General features: G+C 46.1%; 1 protein-coding gene across 2 annotated transcripts in view; it reads right to left on the bottom strand.

Annotated features, from left to right (window-relative positions):
• BCOR (BCL6 corepressor) overlaps positions 1-20,338 on the bottom strand; it is a 126,945-nt gene that overhangs the window by 64,750 nt on the left and 41,857 nt on the right. The gene's annotated exons all lie outside the window — the stretch shown is intronic.

The following is a 20,338-nucleotide window of genomic DNA, read 5'->3' as shown; positions in this document are numbered from 1 at the left end:
TACACAGGGTCACTATGAGTCAGAATCGACTCGATGGGCTTGGTAATACTCAAGTACCACTCTGTTTGGGGCAAGACAATAAGCCATGTCCTTTCATACTTCTGAGCAATATTGCTCCTGGCTTTGAACTTCGATAAAGATGGCTCTGCTCTTACATTGGGAAAACTAGAGTGGGGGAGAGCTGACATGTGAGAAGCCCACCACCAGTCCTCTCATATTGGCAAGCTCAGGAAATCTGGGGAGAAGATCACTAGCTTTCTTCGGTTCTTAGGATAACAACTGCTAGAATTTATGAAGGGCTTATTATCATAGTCACAGTTCTAAACGCTTTATAGAAATTTCTAAAACTCCCAATGCCATCGAGGAGATTCAAACTCACAGCTACCCTATAGAGGGTTTCTGAGACTGTCAATCTTTACAGGGAGCAGACAGCCTCATCTTCCTCCCAAGGAGTGGCTGGTAGGCTTGAACTGCCAACCTTGCCATTAGCAGCCCCAATACCTAGCCCACAGTGCCAGTGGTGGTGGTGGTTATGTGTCGTGGAGTCAGTTCCCACTCATAGCAACACTGTATAGGGTTTCCAAGGCTGTAAATCTTTATGGGAGCAGAAAGCCCCATCTTTCTCTCGCGGAGCAGCTGGTAGTTTTGAACTGCTGACCAAACCCATTGCTGTTGAGTCAATTCTGATCCTACAAAACAAAGCAAAACTGCTCCAAAGCTGTACTTTTGGCAGAAACAGACTGCCTCTCATCTTTTTCCCATGGAGCAGCTGGTAGGTTTGAACCACTGACCTTTGGGTTAGCAGCCCAACACTTAACCCACAGTGCTAGGCTGCTTATCCTAGAATAAAGGTACTGTTACTGTCTCCATTTTGCAGATGAAGAAACTAAGGCTTACAGGGATAAGGAGCCAGGATTTGAACTTAAACCTGATTCTCAGAGCACAAACTTTTATTCATGCAGTCAGTCCCCATACATTTCAGGCTTTTCCAGGCCCCTGTGGTCAGTTAGCTAGGTGACTGATTCCACTGACTCCTCAGAATCAGGTGCTTTATGCAGAGCCGAAAGAAAATGGCCTTCTGTAACTTAGCAGGTAAATGATGTATGCCCCTTGAGATAATTTGTTCCACAGGTCTTCCTGAGCTATCTCTTCCCTCTGAAGGGGCAAGATATGGGCAAACCTAAGCTTCTGGGATGGTATCCACGACAGAGTGTGGTCATCCAGTCTTGCTCTCTGACAAAGCCCAGCTGGTCAGCCTGTGTGTGCCCTAGGCGCTTCAATGCTAGTGTCTAGACCAGAAGCTTTCTGACCCGCTGGCTGGCACAGGAGCACGGAGGACAGACGATCCATCTCCGAGATCACTTAGGCTCTGTCTTTTCTTGACCCAGCCATTGTAGTCGGCTCTAGGTTTCAGGAGTATGATTAATGCTTCACCGACTATTTCCTCTCTTCAGCTTCTGCCTTGCTTTGGGGTTTATTTTACAACCAATGCCAGACTTTCTCTTCTGAAGAGAGTAAATACTCACAGACCTGCGTTTTTACTTGGTGTTACTGAGACGACATTCCAGCCAGTAGATGACATGGAGCCGCTCTGGAGTGGGTAATGAGACTGTTGAGAGTTCAGTGCTAACCTACCACCACTACCACCCAAGGCCTAATCCTGTAACTATTTGGAAGACACCAAAAATCAGGACTGTAGGAAAGGCAAGTAATAAGATCATACTGTCTAGTCCTCGTTGGTAATTATATATTATCATTTTTCTCTCTACTTTGTTCCAATAATGATTTAAGGCTGCTTCCAAAGATACACAAAACCCAGCAAAGAAAAATAGAAGTGGGACATGAATTATAATGCAATGCCAGCTCACAACATCTTGACCCCGTTCCACATGATAGAACTGAATTCATAAGGCCTTTCAAAAAATGAGGTAATTCAGCTCTTTTGGTCACAAACACTAGCCTCTTTGTCAATCGAGGGGGTGGTCCACAGTAATGGAAAGAACCGAGGAGGGGAGGCACAAGAGGTCTGGCTTCAAATGGTGACTCCCTGGGTGTGTGACCTTGGGCAAGTCACTCACACTCTTTGGAGTCTGGATTCTGAATTGCTCAAATGTCTTTGCTAATCTCTGAACACCCCTCCTCCCTCCCACTCCCTCTGACTTCGAAGGAAGGCTGGTCCAGGCAGACATAGTCCAGTACTGCCTGTCCATCCGACGTGAGGAGCTCTCTTGGGGGTAACTAGCCTTACTTAGCGAAATGGGCTCCCAAGAAGTTCATTCAAATGTGTGTACTGCACGCACTCTCTTTCACATACACAGAGAAAACAAAATTTGAACTGTCCCTTCCCTCAACATAGGGGATTCCCCACTCTTAACCTTTCAAGATAGAGGAAGGGAAAGCATTGAAGATTTCCTTTTGGGAGGCAGGGTGTCCTTTTGGGAGAAGGGCCTTTCAGACCTTCTCGATCTCCCTTCTTCAGGCGTGAGCTACTTTTTCCCCTCTTCTTGGACTTCAAGACACATATCATTTGGTGGAGACACTGGGGTTGTCCTTTCCCCAATTTAGTCTTCATCCACCCTAGCTATTGTCAAGTCGCCTCCCCCCCATCTGCAACTCATGGTGACTCATCATGCACATGGGAATCGGACTGCTGTGATCCATAGGTTTTCACTGGCCGCTTTTCGGAAACAGATTACCTAACCTTTCTTCCTAGTCTTAGTCTGGAAGCTCTGTTGAAACCAACTCAGCATCATAGCCACATGCCAGTCTCTACCAACAGTCAGATGGTAGTTTTGCAAGAGGTGCACTGAGACTAGGGCTTGTCCAAGTTTGTCTTGAAGTATTTCCAGGGCAGGGCAGGGTCCCGGAGGCACCTGGTCATTTTCTGCATCTTAATGCAGGTGCCGAATATGTGGGTGTACTCGGTGTGTAGAAACCCACCAAGCTGTACATTTTTTATATGCTTTCCTGTGTGTGTGTGTGTACTGTACTTCAAGAAAAACGCTAACAAAATTTTTAAAACGACACAAACAAACTGAGCTGCTAGCCATGCCTGCAGGGCTCTAGAGCAGGAGAATTCACTGAGGGCATGGCTGCTTAGGATGGAGTATGGAAGCAGGCAGGGCACAGAACACTTGAGGCAGTGAGCAAAGAAGCACATTTTCAATATCACAGATGACGTTTGCTTTCGGTGCTTTGTTTAGAGCCATGTGCCAGGATGATGGGCCCTGTTCATGCTGAGGCTTCACAATACACCTTCCCAGCATAGCAGTGACTGGACAATCTCTGTCTCTCCAATCCACTCTGTTCTCCTTCTCTGGGGGAACTCCCAGACCAGCCAAAGCTGGACTTTCTCCCTAGCCCCTAAGCAGGCTAAGCCTCTCCCCATCTTCCCCCATAACTCTTCCTCTCCAGACCCACCCTTCTCCTTTGCTCCCCTCCAAACCTGCTTCTTCTCCAGGTTCCCAGTCATCTACTTAGTTATGCAATCCGTGAATCTGGGACTCACTCTTGACACCCCCAACCTGGTCCATCTTTTGTTCTTTTCTCTACCCAGTCCTTGTTGGTGTTAAGTGCTGTTGAGTTGGTTCCAACTCATAGAAACTCTGTATAGAGTTTCCAAGGAGCAACTGGTGGGTTTGAACCGCTAACCTTGTGGTTAGTAGTGCAGTGCTTATCCTACAACACCACACCAGGACTTGGAACCACCCATTCTGTCTGTGTCTAGCACCCTTTCCAGTGAATCTACTCACCTAGTCCATGGCATTAGCTTCCCAACTGCCCTCTGAACCACTCCTGACCCCCAACCATCCATTTCCACCATTACAAATCTCCACGGCCTGCTGTGGGCCCGGCACTCCTTCAGGCACTTGGCACGCCCTGGTGAACCAGAGGTCTGCCCTCAGGGTGCTTACATTCCACAGGAGAGAGACCTGGCAGTGAGACAATCCAAGGTAACATGTTCTAAAATCTCCTCAGATGGTAGAAAGTGACAGGTGACATAAGAAGAAAATGGAAGTATCTGGAAGGGAGGGTGTGCAGAGAAGGTTATGCATGGAGGATGGTCAGGGGAAGTGTCTCCTTGAAAAGGTAAGATGTGGGCAGGGACTCCAAAGAGGCCAGGGAGTGACCCCAGTGGAATTCTGGGAGAAAAGTGTTGCAGGCAGAACCAAACCCAGTGCAAAAGCCCGGCAGTACGAGGGTGCCTGCTGTGGCTCAGGAACAACCCGGATTCCAGTGTAGCTAGGAAGGAACAATCAGAGGGGTAATGAGGCAGACCCTGTAGCCAGCATGATGGTGTTCAAATATAATTCCAGCAGTCACCTTCTTACTTGCAACTTCTACTACTGAACAAAGATGAAAACTCCCACGTTGTCCAGCAGGTCCTACCTCTAGGTAGTTTTTTCACAGTTTCCGGTCTCTTCCCAAACCAGGATGTTCCCAGGAACTGGCCCATATGCATCTTCCCTCTACCCTCTTGTCCTAGTCTTCTAGAACTCAGTTCAAACATCGCTTCCTCCAAGACACACCTTCCCTGGACCATGCCAGTCTCCTAGTTTTACCCTCTGCAACCAGCCTGCCCCTCTTCATCACAGGCCGCACCAGTCTATCATTACATTTATAATTAGCTCATTTGGTTCATCACTTATTTACTGGTTGTTTCCTCTATGCCAGGCACTGTTCTGGGTGCCAGGGCACCATGGGGAAACAGGACAGACAAGGTCCCTATCCTATGGAAGGCAGATCATAAATAGAAAATATAATAAAGGAAATAACTCCAGATGACGTTCTGAGCTCCAAGAAGATAAAGCTGGGTAGTAGAAGGAGAGTGATGGGAGGGAGAGCAGCATGGGGGATGATGGCCAAGGAGGCCTCTTTCAGTAAATGATGCTTGAGCTGAGAAGGAGTCAGCTCTATAGAGATGGGGGAAGAGAGTTCCAGGGACCGGCCTTCAAAGAGGACTGTTTTTGCTATTATTGTTGCTACTAGGTGCTATTGAGTCCATTCATACTGAACCCACGTAAAACAGAACAAAACACTGCGTCGTCCTGCGCCATCCTCACAATTGTTATGTTTGAGTCCATTGTTCCAAACACTGTCTCAATCAATCTTTTTTTGCTGACCCTCTACTTTACCAAGCATGATGTCCTTCTCCTGGGACTAGTCCCTCCTGACAATATGTCCAAAGTATATGAGACAAAATCTCGCCATCCTCCACTCTAAGGAGCATTCTGGCTGTACTTCCTCCAAGACTGATTTGTTTGTTCTTCTAGCAGTTCATGGTACTTTCTTTTCTTTTCTAATAATATTTTAGTGTATTTTTTGGTGATCGTTTACAAAGCAAATTAGGTTCTCATGTAGCGATTTCTAGGCATATGGTTCAGTGACAATGGTTACATTTTTCACAATGTGTCAACATTCTCAAGTACTTCCATTCTAGTTCTGTTTCCTCCATGGTACTTACTTTCAATATTCTTCTCACACCATAACGCAAATGCATCCAGTCTTCTGCGGTCTTCTTTATTTGTTGTCCAGCTGTCATGTACATATGAGGTGATTGAAAATACCATGGTCAAGTGCATCTTAGTCCTCAAACTGACATCTTTGCTCTTGAATACTTTAAAGAGGTCTTGTGCAATAGATTTGTCCAATGCAATAGCACGTTTTGATTTCTTGACTGCCACTTCCATGAGCATTGATTATGCATCCAAGTAAAATGAAATTCTTGACAACTGCAATCTTTTCTCCATTTATCAAGATGTTGTCTACTGGTCTACTTGTGAGGATTTCAATTTTTTTTTTACGTTGAGCTGGAATCCATACTGAAGGCTGTAGTCTTTGATCAACAAGTGCCTCAAATTTCCCTCTCTTTCAGCAGAGTTGTGCCATCTGCTTATCACAGGATGATAATGAGCCTTCCTCCAATCCTGTAGCCCAGTTTCTCAGATTATTTGCTCACTATACAGAATGAAAGGAGCTCTGGTAACGTAGTGGTTACGAATCGGGCTGCAAGCCGCAAGGTCACTAGTTCGAAACTACCAGCTGTTCCGCGCGAGAAAGATGAGGCTTTCTGCTCCCGTAAAGATTTACAACCTCGGAAACCCTATGCAGTGTCGCTATGAGTCGGAACCAACTCCATGGCACATAACAACAATGCTGTGGACTAATGTGTCTGACTGCAAAGCCATCTGAACTACAAGGTTGGTGGTTCAAGCTCACCAGCTGCTCCTTGGAAACCCTATACAGGGTCGCTATGGGTCGGAATCGACTCGACGGCACTTAACAACATACAGATTGAATAAATATGATGAAAGGATACAACCCTGATGCAAACCTTTCCTAATTTTAATCCATATAGTATCTCCTTGTTCCCTTTGAACGACTGCCTTTTGGTCTATGTACAGGTTCTGTAGGACCACAATTAAGTGTTCTGGAATGCTCACTCTTCATAGTGTTACCCAAAGTTTGTTATGATCTACGTAGTTGAATGCCTTTGCACAATTAATAAAACACAAGTGAACATCTTTTGGAGTCCTGGTGTGCTGCTGTAGGATATGCACTGGATCACAAGGTCAGTTTGAACTGCAAGGTTGGTGGTTCAAATTCACCAGCTAGCTGCTCCTCGGAAACGCTATACAGGGTGGCTATGAGTTGAAACCGACTCAACAGCACTTAACGACAACAAAACCTCTTTCTGGTATTCTCTGCTTTTAGCCACGATCCATCTGACCTCTGCAATGATATCCTTCATTGTAAGTCCTCTTCTGAATCCGACCTGAATTTCTGGCAGTTCCCTGTCTATATACTGCTACAACTTTTTGAATGATCTTCAGCAAAATTTTATTTGCATATGGCATTAATGATATTGTTTGATAATTTCTGCATTCTGTTGGATCATCTTTCTTCGGGAAGGGCACAAATATGGATCTATTCCAGTCGGTTGGCCAAATTTCTTGGCATAGATGAAGCGGTATGCCAAATTTCTTGGCATAGAGGAGTGAGTACCTCCCGGATCGATTCAGTTTGTTGAAAAATTTCAATTTGTATTCCACCGATTCTTCACCAGTGTTTTCAGTGTAGCCTGGACTTCTTCCTACAATACCAGTGGTTCTTGATTAGATGATAGCTCTTGAAATGGTTGAACATTGATTGATTCTTTTTCGGCACAACAATTCTGTGTATTCCTTCCATATTCTTTGGAAGATTTTTTGAAGCTTGAAATATTTCTTCAGTCCTTTCAGCTTGAGAAATGTTGAGTGTGTCCTTTCTTTTTGACTTTCTAACTCCAGGCTTTTGCACATTTCATTATAATATTTTACGTTGTCTTCTCAAGCTGTCCTTCGAAATTCTGTGGCCTTGAACTACTTGGGGAAGGGAAGAAAGGTCTGAATGGCTGGAGCAGAATGTTTTCCTTGTGGTTGCATCCCCTGTGCTGACAGCTCACTATATGTCCTGGATGAAGGAGCAGCAATTTCAGTTCTGCCCATCCATCAATTCCACATTCCCCATGGAAGCTGCAGCCCTTGCCAGTCCTCCAAGAACATGCCCTTCCCACTAAACTAAACCCTAGAACCTTCACTTGAGGTCTTTGGATGACGTAATCTGGGCCCTAGACAGACAATCCCTTGAAATGGAGCAAAAATGGTGGCCCCTGTATGCATGCCCATTTTTGCAGGAGTGCCCACAGAGGGCCTGAGAAGTCAACACGTTTATGAGCGAAGATCCAGTCTTCATTGTGTAAGTGAGGGAACTGAGGTCTAGAATGGAAGGCTATTACGGGGCCACCTGCTTGGTCACAAGCTCCACCAGATCTAGCTGTGCGAAGCCAGAGAAGTGGGGGTGTCTCTTGTTGGGATTTGCTATCTCCCTGCCTCTTGTGTAGGAGCTCTTACAGTACCGTGAACTAAGCACTGGGCTGCTAACCACAAACTTGGCAGTTGAAACCTACTAGCCATCTGCTCCACAGGAGAAAGATATTGTTGTTATTGTTGTTGTGTGCTGTGGAGTCGGTTCCGACTCATAGTGGTATGAAGTCTCAGAAACCCTAGGGAGCAGCAGCTCTACTCTGTCATCGGGTCACTGTGAGTCGGAATCGACTCAATAGCAGTAGGTTTGGTTTTCTGGGGTTTGTCTCTTGTGTTGGCTAGGGCTGTCAAAACAACATACTCCAAGTTGTTGTTGTTTAGTGCCGTCGTGTTGGTTCTGACTCATAGCCAGCCACGCTGTATAGGGTTTCTGAGGAGCAGCTGGTGGGTTTGAACTGCCAACCTTGTGGTTCACAGTTCAGTGCTGATCCTATAACACCACACCAGGAGTCCTACCATAAAGTCAGGGGCTTTAAAGAACAGAAATTGACTATGTCACAGTCTTAGAGGGTAGAAATCTGAATTCAGGGCATTGATTGGCAGGACGAAGCTTTCTCTCTTTCTGCATTCCAGAGGATGATCCTTGTCTATAGCCCTGGCATTTCTTGGTCTCCCTTGACTGTCTATCGATGTATCTTCACGTGGCGTCTGTCTTCCCTTGTGCAGTTTGTGTCTTATCTGCTCTTTTTATAAGACATCACTCAGAAGGGATTATGTTTAGAACCCGCCCTACTCCAGCATGCACTCATTAACCCCACAAACGCAAACTCCTCTTTCCAAACTGGGTCACATTCACAGGTATGGGGATTAGAAAACTCTCTATCTTTTTGAGAGACACAATCCAATCCACATGTGTGGTGACCTGCTCCCTGTACTATACACATGATTATCCCTGTTTCTATATGCCTGCTGGGTGGGATAGGTTGTGTTTCTAAATGTTAGCTTAATTTCTTCTTTACTTACGTGTCTCCACACTCCGAGTTGAGGCACTTGGCAAGGGCTCCTGCCTCCCGTGCCTGAAGGACCATGGAGATCGAGGGAGGCACAGGGCGTTCACTCCGGCTTGTGGTCAGACCTGTGGCTGGATATTCTTAGCAGCCTTCGGTTGTCCAGCCCCAGGATTGAAACTCCCCTGTCACTAAGGCTTAGAGCTTTCACCACCAGGGCAGAGATGTTTTCTATTTTCTGGCCAGCAACTCAGAGTCCAGACTGAATAGGAGCGTGCTGGCTTAACAGGCCCAACTTTGGGGCCTAGCCCAGCATCACACGTAGCAGCCTCAGGCCTGACTGACCAGCCAGAATGTTTTCAAAACATGTTCTGGTTTAGCAGAACTGCTCGGCAGGGCAGGAGCTTTTGGCCACAGCACAGTGGTTATCACGTCTGACCTCGTTCCTGGGCCCAGAGGCAATTCTAAGGCCTGGGAGTTTTGAACACTTTCTGACCTTCCATTATAGAGGTTTAAAGACATCCACTGGGGGTCCAACCTAAACATTAAAAGGGGGCATCAGGATTAGAGACCCCCATTCTGCCTCTTTCCTTCAATGCCTGGGTAAATTCTCCTCCTGGAAGAAACTGCTTTTCCCACTTTCAAGGTGCTGTCATGTTTAGCAGTGGTGCAGTGGTGGGGGGAGGACATGGGAAAGGGTCTCAGCCATTCTCCAACAGTCATGGAGGAGGCCCCTGTGTTTAGGGAATCCCTGGGTAGTGGAGACAGTTAAAGTGCTCAGCTGCTAACCAAAAGGCTAGAGGTTCAAATCCACCCAGACGTGTCTCTGAAGAAGCACCTAGTGATCCACTTCTGAAAGGCCATAGCCACTGAAAACTTTATGGAGCCCAGTTCTATTCTAACACATAGAGTCCCCATGAGTTGTTGTCAACTTGATGGCAACAAGTCTAGCAGGGCTGCAGTTTGAGAAGCTGGCTGTGCAATAAGGATAGGAGGACCTGTCCTTAACAGCCTATGATAACGCAAGCTTGCTTGCTGAAAGTCAAGAGAACTTGAAGCACTTACCGACAAAGATCCAAGATGGCATCCAGTATGGATTATACCCCAACATACAGAAAGAAAGCAAAGAGCCTCACAGCCGGACCAATAAGCAACATCACAGTAAATGGAGAAAAGATTGACGCTGTTAAGGATTTCATTTTCCTTGGATCCACAATCAAGGCTCGTGGAAGCAGCAGTCAAGAAATCAAACGACGTGTTGCCTTGCGCAAACCCAGAAAACCTTCCAAGAGATGGAGCATCACAATGGTTCCCGCCATGCACACAAACACACCAGTGATCATGAAGATGGCAGAGGATGGAGCAACATTTCTTCTTGTTGTACATATGGTCATCATGAGGTGGAGTCAACTTGATGGTGACTACAATGGAATCTGAGCCAACACTACGACTTGCTTTGACCAACAGAAAGCGGCCGAAGTGATCACTGTATGAATTCTGAGGCTAAGCCTTTAGAGACCTTGCAGCTTCTGCTTCACCCTTTTGGGAAATTCTTATAAGGATACCTGTTTCAGGTACTAGAGGACAAAAGGCCTCAGGGAGAAGAGTCCATCTTGGGCCTTCCCTCAGCTGGTTCTCTAGCCTACTTGCATGCAGTTACTTGAGTGAGACCAGTCATACCAGCAGAGGAATCGCTCAGCCAACCCACCAGATTGTAAGCAAAAATAAGAAATGACTGTTGTTTTAAGTCACTAAATTTAAAAATTTTTATTTTGTTGTTGTTGAAAATATACACAGCACTTAACAACAACAACAACTTGTGGTATGCTGTTTAGGCAACCCTAGTGTGGCACTGTCGGTTAATGTACTGGACTGTAAAGTTGGTTTGAGCTGCAAGGTCGACAGTTCAAGGTTACTAGCTGCTCCTCGGAAACCCTATACAAGGTTGCTAGGGGTTGGAACCAACTCGATGGCACTTAACAACAACAATAACAACAAGGTAACTAAGACAACACAAGAGACAAGCCCCCCAAAACCAAACCTACTGCCATCAAATTGTTTCCCACAGAGTAGAAATGCTCCCTAGAGTTTCCGAGAGTTTCCATCTTTATAGTAGGTTTGAACCGTGGAGTTTGTGGTTAGCAGCCCAGTGCCTAGCTCACTGTGCTACCAGGGCTCCTACACAAGAGGCAGAGAGATAGCAAACCCCAACACTTCAACAATTTCAACACGTACATTTCAGTGGCAAGGAAGTCACTAAATTTTAAGGTGGTTTGTTACACAGCAATAGCAAACTGATACATTTCACTTGATCAGATGGTAGAAAGGTTTCCATCTAAAAGAAAGTTTTAGAAGAAAGTATGTTTTAGTGGATATTAGGAAAAGTCCCCAATTCAAGGGCAAAAACCTTTTACCTAGAAGAGATTCTTCCTTAAGGCCTTCCCAGCTTTCTCTGGGTTTGTGCTTACTGTATCTGTGCTTGCTGCTTCTAGGACTGGGCCACAGCATAAGGTAAGATGGGAGGGAATTACCAAGGGAAAGAAAAGAGGGCCCTTTTTGAATCTGACACCTTCTGGATACAAAGTCTTCCAATCATCATAAAACTAGTCATCACTTATTAAGACCCTACTAAGTACTAGGAGGAGTGCTGGTGTGGCGCTGTGGGTTAATGTGTCAGACTGCAAAGCCATTTGAACTGCAAGGTCAGCGGTTCAAGCTCACCAGCTGCTCCTTAGAAACCCTATACAGGGTAGCTATGGATTGGAACTGACTCGATGGTACTTAACAACAAAAAGTGCTAGGAATTATGGTATTGGAGAAGAATATCGAAAGTGCTATAGAGTGTCAAAAGAACAAACAAATTTGTGTTGGAAGTACAGTCAGTCCTTAGACACGATGCTGGCGAGAGTTGGTCTCTCGTATCTTGGACATGTGGTGGCTCTGTATGACAAACACTGGACTGCGAACCACAAGATCAGCAGTATGAGTCCACCAGGCATGGGAGAAGTGAGGTTTTCTGCTCCTCCTAAAATTTACAGACTGGGAAACCCTATACAAGGTAGCTATGAGTCGGTACCAACATGATGGCACTTAACAACAACAACCTTGGACATTTTGTCAGGAGGGACCAGTCCTGGAAAAGGACATCATGCTTGGTAAAGTAGAGGTTTAACAAAAAAGAGGAAGACCTTTAACAAGAAGGATCGACACAAAATTCATTTCACATACTTTGGACATGTTATCAGGAGGGGCCAGTCCCTGGAGAAGGCCATTATACTTAGTAAAGCAGATGGTCAATGAAAAATAGGAAGGTGGATGAACACAGAATCTGCAACAATGGGCTCAAAAACAACAAGTGTGAGGATGGTACAGGGCTGGGTCGTGTTTTCTTCTGTTGTGCATAAGGTCGCTATGAATCAGAACCGACTCAATGGCACCTAACAACAACAACAACATTTTGTAGATGATGAGAGGAGACTCAGAGAGGTTAGTTAAGTAACTTCCAAGATCACAAAGCTACTGAACCTGGACCCCCAAACTGACAATTCTCTCCCTTAAGGTTGGATGAATAAGGAGGGCGACATAGGACACAGGCTTTTTGCCCTAGTAAGTGTAAACAGGAGGAGTTGGTCATATAAAGGAGTCCCTGGGTGGTGCAACCAAAAAGTTCGAAGTTCAGGTCCACCCAGAGGTGCCTCCGAAGAAAGGCCTGGTGATCTACTGCTGAAAAATCAGCCATGGAAAACCTTCTGAAGAACACTTCTACTCTGGTATACATGGGGTCGGCAAATGACAAGTAGACATATAACGGAGGACCAGGCCTCAGCAGGGTAACTGTTTTCCAGACCAGGTATGTAAGAAGAAGGGGAACTGTGGGCCAAATTGCCAGGAAATGCCTCAAGGAGAAGGTGAAAAATCCAGGGGAGAGAGGAAGGAGCTGGGAGGCCTAGGGCATCCAGGAGGAGGGCAGGAAGCTCTCAGTAGGGGCGCCAGCAGCTCCTCCTCCACCCTGCCTCTAGTCTCAGAACTTCAGGAAGACTCAGCTCTTCTCTCCCAACTCCAGCTTAGCCACATTCAACTATCAAGACCAACTCCTGAGAGCGCTGACCTGGGGGGAGGGGGGAAAGCTGCTGAGTGCTCATGCGCACTGCCTCCTTTCAGCCCCACAGCAAAGCTAGGAGAATAGCTAGGGCAGCCTTCAGTGTGGCCTGTAGCCTGCTAACTCCACTCCAGAGTCCTCTCCTGGCCTCCCCAGGCCTCTCCGACCTGCCCTGACATGGATTCTTGGGGTGCTCATGCTTGCATCGCACACCTGATCAGGCACCTGGTGTGTGTGTGTTCACCACCTTGTGCTCCTCTGCCAGACATGGGGGTGGGGGAAGGGGACATCATTTCTAAACTTCAGCTTCCTATTAAGCACCTAGAACCTGCGGCTACCGAGTCGATTCCACGCATAGGACCCTATTAGGGTTTCCAAGACTGTTGTCTTTATGGGAGTACACAGCCTCATCTTTCTCTCCAGGAGTGGCTCATGGATTTAATCCGCTAACTTCGCCATTAGCAGCTTACACCTATTCTACAGCTTTAGTGGGGAAACTCCTGTGGCTTCCTTGTGCCGCTGAGCCTCAATCCATCCTGCTCTGAACAACAGAGCTGCTGAATGTGAGGCTGGGCGGGGGGGGCGGTCGGGGTGACAAGGAGTTTAAGGAGTCCCATAAGGAAAAGCAGGAGGATCCGAGAGAGTAGTTACGGCCTCTCCCTCTTCTGTGCAGCTTTCCCAGCCCCATGTTTGGCAAATCTTAGCCATTTAGGAGGAACTTGGAAACCTGACCACCCACCCACTGCCGCCACCGAGTCAGTTTCCACTCATAGCAACCCTATAGACTAGAGAAGGACTGCTCCCTGGGTCTCCAAGACAGTAAATCTTTACAGTAGCAGGAAGCCTCATCTTCCTCCCACGGAGCAGCTGGTGGGTTTGAACCACTGACCTTCTGGTGAGCAGACCAATGCTTAACCACTGCACCATCAGGGCTCCTTGGAAATCCTACAGAGCAGTTCTAATCTATCCTCTAGGGTCCCTATGAGTCAGTATGGGCTCAAAGGCAGTGGTGGGGTTTTTTTTTTAAACATTTTAGTGAAACCTCTGAGAGACACACAAATTCAGCTAAGTGCTGGGCTACTCACCAAAGGAGTCCTGGTGTGCTGCTATAGGATAAGCACTGGACTGCAAACTGCAAAGTTGGCTATACAAACCTACCAGCTGCTCCTTGGAGCCACTTTACAGAGATTCGGCAGGTCTAAACACCACCAACAACAACTTACCAAAAGGTTGGCAGTTCAAGTTCACTCAAGGGTGCCTCAGAAGAAAGGCCTGGCGATCTCTTTTTCTGAAAGGTCACAGCCATGCAATCCCTCTGAGCAGTTTTACTCTGCAACACATGGGGTCACCAGGAGCCAGAGTTGACTCGATGAGAACTGGTTTAGTTTTACCCACTTTAGCACCAACTGGAACTCAATATTGTTCTTAATACCTCACATCTTGTTGTTGTTGTTGTTAAGTGCTGTTGAGTCAGTTCTGACTCATAGCGACCCTGTCTAGGGTTTTTGAGCAGCGGCTGGTGGATTTGAACCACTGACCTTGCAATTCAAAACGACTTTGTGGTCCAGTGCATGATTCTGCAGTGCCATACCAAGAACTCCTCATCCTGAGCACTTCCAAACAGAGCCTTAGAAAGCAACATATCCCCCATCTTCCTCCGGGAATTGTAAAGCTAGCCCTTATGGTCTTCATTTGACCTGTTCTCAGGTCTGACTGTCTCCAGACCTGATGTGAACAAAACAAAGTCAGAGAAGGCACCTGCTCATGTCATGCCTACCAAAGCCACAGTCAGTCCCACTGCCATCTTTCCACCTGCCATTCAGCCCATCATCACAACACAGGAACCACCTCCCATGGTGCCCAAACTAGGGTGTCTGTCTTGACAACATTAAGTCCTCAGCCAGGTGTTCCCATTCAGAAACCAAGGAGTTTCCAATTGAGATGAGATGCATGGGCAAGGTTGATCTGGGGTCACAGGGAACCATGGGAGACTTTGTCAACTCAACTCCAGATGTACCCGACAGCCCTCATCAGGGACCTGAGTTGGTCAGAATCAGATGTCGCACTGCTGTGTTTACTAGTCTAAAGGGACTAGAAATGACAAGAAACCCAAGAAAGAGTGTCCCTTCTCCCCATCCCTACAGCCCAGTAGACAACAGGAAACCTGGCACCTGGCACTGACTTTGCCCTCTGAGTTTCCGGGACTCAAACAGAGAAGGGAACCTCATGGTTGGACAGCACTTCAAAGATATCATCTCATCTAATACTCAGAACAGCCCTATGAGACACTGTGACAGTTTTAAAGCATGTCTGCAAGTTACTTGACACTCTCCCAACCAAGGTGGGGGTGGTGGTCTCTGACCCCACTCCTAGAAATCTGGGTGGGCTTGTGACTACTTTGCATGCAAAGAAAGTGACACTTCCCAAGGCTGGGTCATAAAAGGTAGTGCTGCCACTTCCTCCTGGCTCTCTTGGGACCCTCCCTCTGGAAGAAGTCAGTAGCTGTGTTAAGAAGACCAACTGCCATGCTGGAGAGTCACGTGGAGGAGGCCCAATCAACAGCTCAACTGAGCTCCCAGTCAACAGTCAGCATCAGCTAAAGCCAGGGGAGTGTGCCATCTTGGACTAAACTCTGACTGGCAACCTCATGAGAGATTCCAAGTAAAAACCTCCCAGCTGAGCCCTTCCCTGAATGCCTGCCCCACAGAACTATGAGCAAAATAAAAGCTATTTTAGTGGGAAGGCTTGAGGGTCATTTGTTGAGCAGCAATGGTGAGCCAGGTAGATCCCATTTTACAGAAGAGGAAACAGGAGCGGAGGGATTAGTTGTGGTTGTTGTAAGGGCCATTGAGTCAGTTCCAATTCATAGTGACCCCGTATAGGGTTTCCGAGGAGCGGCTGGTGAGTTTGCACCACCGACCTTGTGGTTCACAGTCCAGTGCTGATCCTACAGTGCCATACCAGGAGTCCAGTAACAACTGGTAAGTGGTACAACCAAAGCTCTAAATTGAAATCACTGTATCACAACCCCTGCTCATCACACCCCTTGGTTTTTGGGGTTGTTGTTGGTTTTTTTTTTTTTTTTTTTCCCACTTTCTAGATGAGAACAGTCTCTTTAGACTCAACTGGTTTCCAAACCTAGCTCTGCGTCAGAGTCAGCTGTGGCGAGCGTTAAAGATAGAAATTTCAAGGCCCCACCCCAGGCCAACTGAGTTCGAATTGTCAGGCAGCCATAGGTCTAGGAATCTGCATTCTAAACTGATTCGTAACCACTACACTACCAGAGCTCCTTTAGGGGCTTAGAATTTAATCGGCTCCCTCAGAACGGCAAAAAGGAAAAAGCGAGAACATTCCCAGCCCTGACCAGAAGAAATCTCATACATGGCTGGTGGTAGTATAAATTGGTACAATCAGCGATTCTACTCCTGAGTATACCTAGAGCCGACAGAAATGTGCACAATAATTCACCATAAGGCATGTACACAACAGTTCATTGCAGTCCTATTTGTAATAGCCCCAACCCAAGACTGCTCAAATGCTCATCAACAGTTGTTGTTGTTGTGAAGTGCCATTGAGTCGGTCCTGACCCATAGTGTCCCTGTATAGGCTTTCCAAAGAGTAGCTGGTGAGCTTGAACCGCTGTCATTGCAATTCAAACAGCTTTGCAATCTGACGCATTAGCCCACAGCTCCACATCAGGACTCTCATCCACAGCAGAAGAGTAAATAAAACAAAATGTGGCCTATTCGTACAGTACAACACCACACACACCAAGGAGAATTCATGAACGGTGCTACACACAACATGGATGAATTTCACAAGCATGATCTTGAGAGCAAAAGAAATCAGACACACAAAAAGCCCCTAGTGTATGTATGAATCCATTTCTCTAACGTACCCAATCAGGCAACACTAATGATGCTATTCGAAGTTAAGATAGGGGTTACAGGGTGGGAGGAGCATTGGTGAGCCACTGGTAGAATTTTTGCCTTCTGTACTGGAGACACTGCTTCAAATCCCTGCCAATGTATCTCATGCGCAGCTACCACCAATCTGTCAGTGAAGGTTTTGTGCCGTTAGGATACTGAACAGGCTTCAACAGAGCTTCGAGACTAAGACAAGCTAAGGAAGAAAGGCGTGGTGATCTACTTCTGAAAATTAGCCAATGAAAACCCCATGGATCACAATGGTCTGATCCACAGTGATGATCACGGGGATGGCACTGGAACAGACAGTGTTTTGCCCCATTGTGTATGGGAGGGATCACCTTGAGTTGGGGGGCCAATGTGATGGCAGCTAAGTCCCTCAGAGGAAGCACAAGGCCCTTTCTGGAGTACAGGTGAGGTGATATTTTGGGTTGTTTTTTTTTTTTTTTTACTATCTGAGTACTGGTTACATGAGTGTGTCAATCAAGCTGTATATTAATTAATAATATGTGCACTTTTCTGTACAGCTATTTTGAATATGAAAAGCACACGATCCTCATCGTCAGTCCTCATCTAATGGAGAATGAGGACTCGAAGCACAGAAGAGCTTCTGGGGCAGAATTGTAAAGAAATTTATATTACTAGTGGCAAAGAAATATAGTCATGGGACTTTCAAAAGTTGGTTAAGTCCAATATGTTAAATCAAGCGAAGTTGCAAGTGAAATCAAAGGCCATGTTACAGTTCCCGGAACGCGACCACACACATCATGATGCCAGCTGGTGTAGAAGGCAGAGTCCACCCCGTTGGTCCTCCTTCCAGTTTTGGCCGAGGATTAGCTGCAGACAATTGATGACCTCCCATACCTTCAGAGGCAAAAGCCAGAATTCTCCAAAGTAAGAAGTAGTCTAAACCCCATTAGGAGTCCTGGTGTGGTGCTGCAGGATAAATGCACTGGACCGCAAGGTCGGTGGTTCAAACTCACCAGCTGCTTCTCGGAAACCCTATACTGGGTCACTATGAGTCAGAACTGACTCGATGGCACTTACCAACAAGAACAGCAAACTATATCAGACCCACGATTCAGCATCTCTGCCCCAGTGTGCCATTTGTTCTGCTTACAAGCTGTAAGCCTTACCAGAAGAACTAGACAGTGTCTGGCTATCACTACTAACTGCCTTGAAAGGAATCATATTAGAGGGGCCCAGATAGAGTGGGAGAAAATGTGGAACAAAACGATTTAATTCAAATAAAAAAAGATTGGACTTACTGGTCAGAAAGACACTGAGACTATGGCCCTCGACTACCCTTCAGGTCTGGAAAGGAACTCACTTGAATTAAAAGCTCAATTCACAATAAAAAGTTAAATACTTTGAAGAAGAAGGGGGGGAAAATATGTAAATCTTAAGGCTGCCACCTTGAATTTTTATCCTATAGATTCTTGATTGAAATCCCTTTGGGCAATGATACTTAGACACCATTCACTGTGGGAATCAATTGAAAAAGGAGTTTTCCTTCCTAAGGTTCCAGAACTTAGCGGACTTGCCAGAGCTAAGCCTGCAGTCATTAAAGGTAGGCTGAGTTTAAAAAACTGAGGCCCTTAGGGACAGAACTGGGGGAAATGAAACTGCCAGAAAGGGCTGAATCTTTAACCTAGTGATCATGTTGTTGTTATGTGCCTTGGAGTCAGTTCCGACTCATAGCGACCCTGTACAGGGTTTCCGAGGCTGTAAGTCTTTATGGGAGCAGAACGCCTCATCTTTCTCCAGCGGAACAGCTGGGAGTTTCGAACTGCTGACCCTGAGGTTCACAGCCCAATTCGTAACTACTACGCTACCAGAGTCCTTATTTAATAGATGCTGTGTCTTCCTGGAGGTGCAAATGGTCAACGTGCTCAACTGCTAACTGAAAGTTTGCAAGTTGAAGTTCAACCAGAGGCACCTCAGAAAAAAGTCTGGTGATCTACTGTCAAATGATCACAGCCATTGGAAACCCTATGGAGCACAGTTTTACTCTGACACACAGAGTCAGAATTGACTGGATCACAACTGGATGTCCTATAGAAAGGACAGTTAAGGGTCTGGTTGATAATAGATGGAGATCTAGTGGAGACATCTCTTGGGTCCTACTCTAGATATGTGCCACTCCAAGACACAATCATAACTCAAGAGGGAACCTTGTTGCATCTGGGGTCTCCTCTTGCCCTCTCCACTTGGCTCTGAGAGCACAGCCCTGCAGCCAGCAAGCCCAGGCAGGAAGAAGGGTCTCTCTCATGGCCTTCTCTCTCAGCATTAGAAGGGCCTGTGACTTGACTTCCCAGATTTCTTGAGGCTGGCAACAATGACTCAGGAGTTTCTACTCCCATAATAAACCATTTCAGGGCTGCGAACCTCAGGGTCAGCAGTTCGAAACTACCAGCTGTTCTTCAGGAGAAAGATGAGGCTTTTTGCTCCCTTAAAGATTTACAGCCTCAGAAACCCTGTACAGGGTCACTATGAGTCGGAACCGACTCCACAGCACCTAACCACCAATATGTAATTATTACATGGATTTACTTAAATGTAATCTAAAACAGAAGATTCCAGCAAAGACAGTTGTCTCATTTGATACGTGTATTTGTATATATAAATGTCTCAGCTAGAGATACATAGTTTTGGTTTGAACCATCTGTTTCAGATTGTATTACTGTTCCCAATTCTTCACCCCACCCTGTATTCACACCCTCTGTCATGTGATTTTGCAATTCATCCCAATAGAGGTAGATTGTACCTCCCCCAATGACACTGATGTCAGGCCATAGGACTTTTGTCGGTGGCCTGTGGGCAGTTCTGTCTGAGACTTCTGAATTCTTGCGTTTCCACTCTACTCACTTTTGCCACTACCATGAGAACAACTGGTACTTATACATGGAGGATGAGAGACATGCGGAATAGACCGGAACACAACCTACATTAGGCATCAAGTACAGTTGAGCCCAGTCAACATCAGCAAACTACAGCTGATCCATAGACATCTGAGGAAAGAATGTTTATTGATGTAAGTTACTAAGGTTGGGGTAGTTTGTTATCCACATTATTGTGGCAATAGCCGACTGATACACTGCCTAAGGTTATTATTCTCTGCATTCTTCTGCACAATCTGCCATATAAAAGGACATCCTATCTACCTCTATGCCCCCACACCCTTTTTAAATTCTTCATAGCATTGATCGTAACCAGAAATATTGTATCTTTTTTGTTTATACCAGGGGGTTTCAAAAAGTTCGTGGAAAAATTCCATTCTCTTTGAATTCCATCCATTTTTCCAGGAACTTTTTGAAGCCTCATTATATTCTTTCTTCTGTTTCTCTTTCCCTCCCCAGTAAAACAATTTAGGATAGCCGAGACACTCTTATTCCCTGCAATAAATACTCAAATTCTTGGTAGGTATATGTTGTTGTTAAGTGCCATGGAATCAATTCTGATTCATAGTGACCCTGTATAGGGTTTCCAAGGAGCTTGAAC

Source organism: Chrysochloris asiatica, unplaced genomic scaffold (genome assembly GCF_000296735.1).
Source record: "Chrysochloris asiatica unplaced genomic scaffold, ChrAsi1.0 scaffold00062, whole genome shotgun sequence".
Taxonomy (NCBI): Eukaryota; Metazoa; Chordata; class Mammalia; order Afrosoricida; family Chrysochloridae; genus Chrysochloris; species Chrysochloris asiatica.
This window is presented reverse-complemented; position numbering and strand designations above follow the sequence as displayed.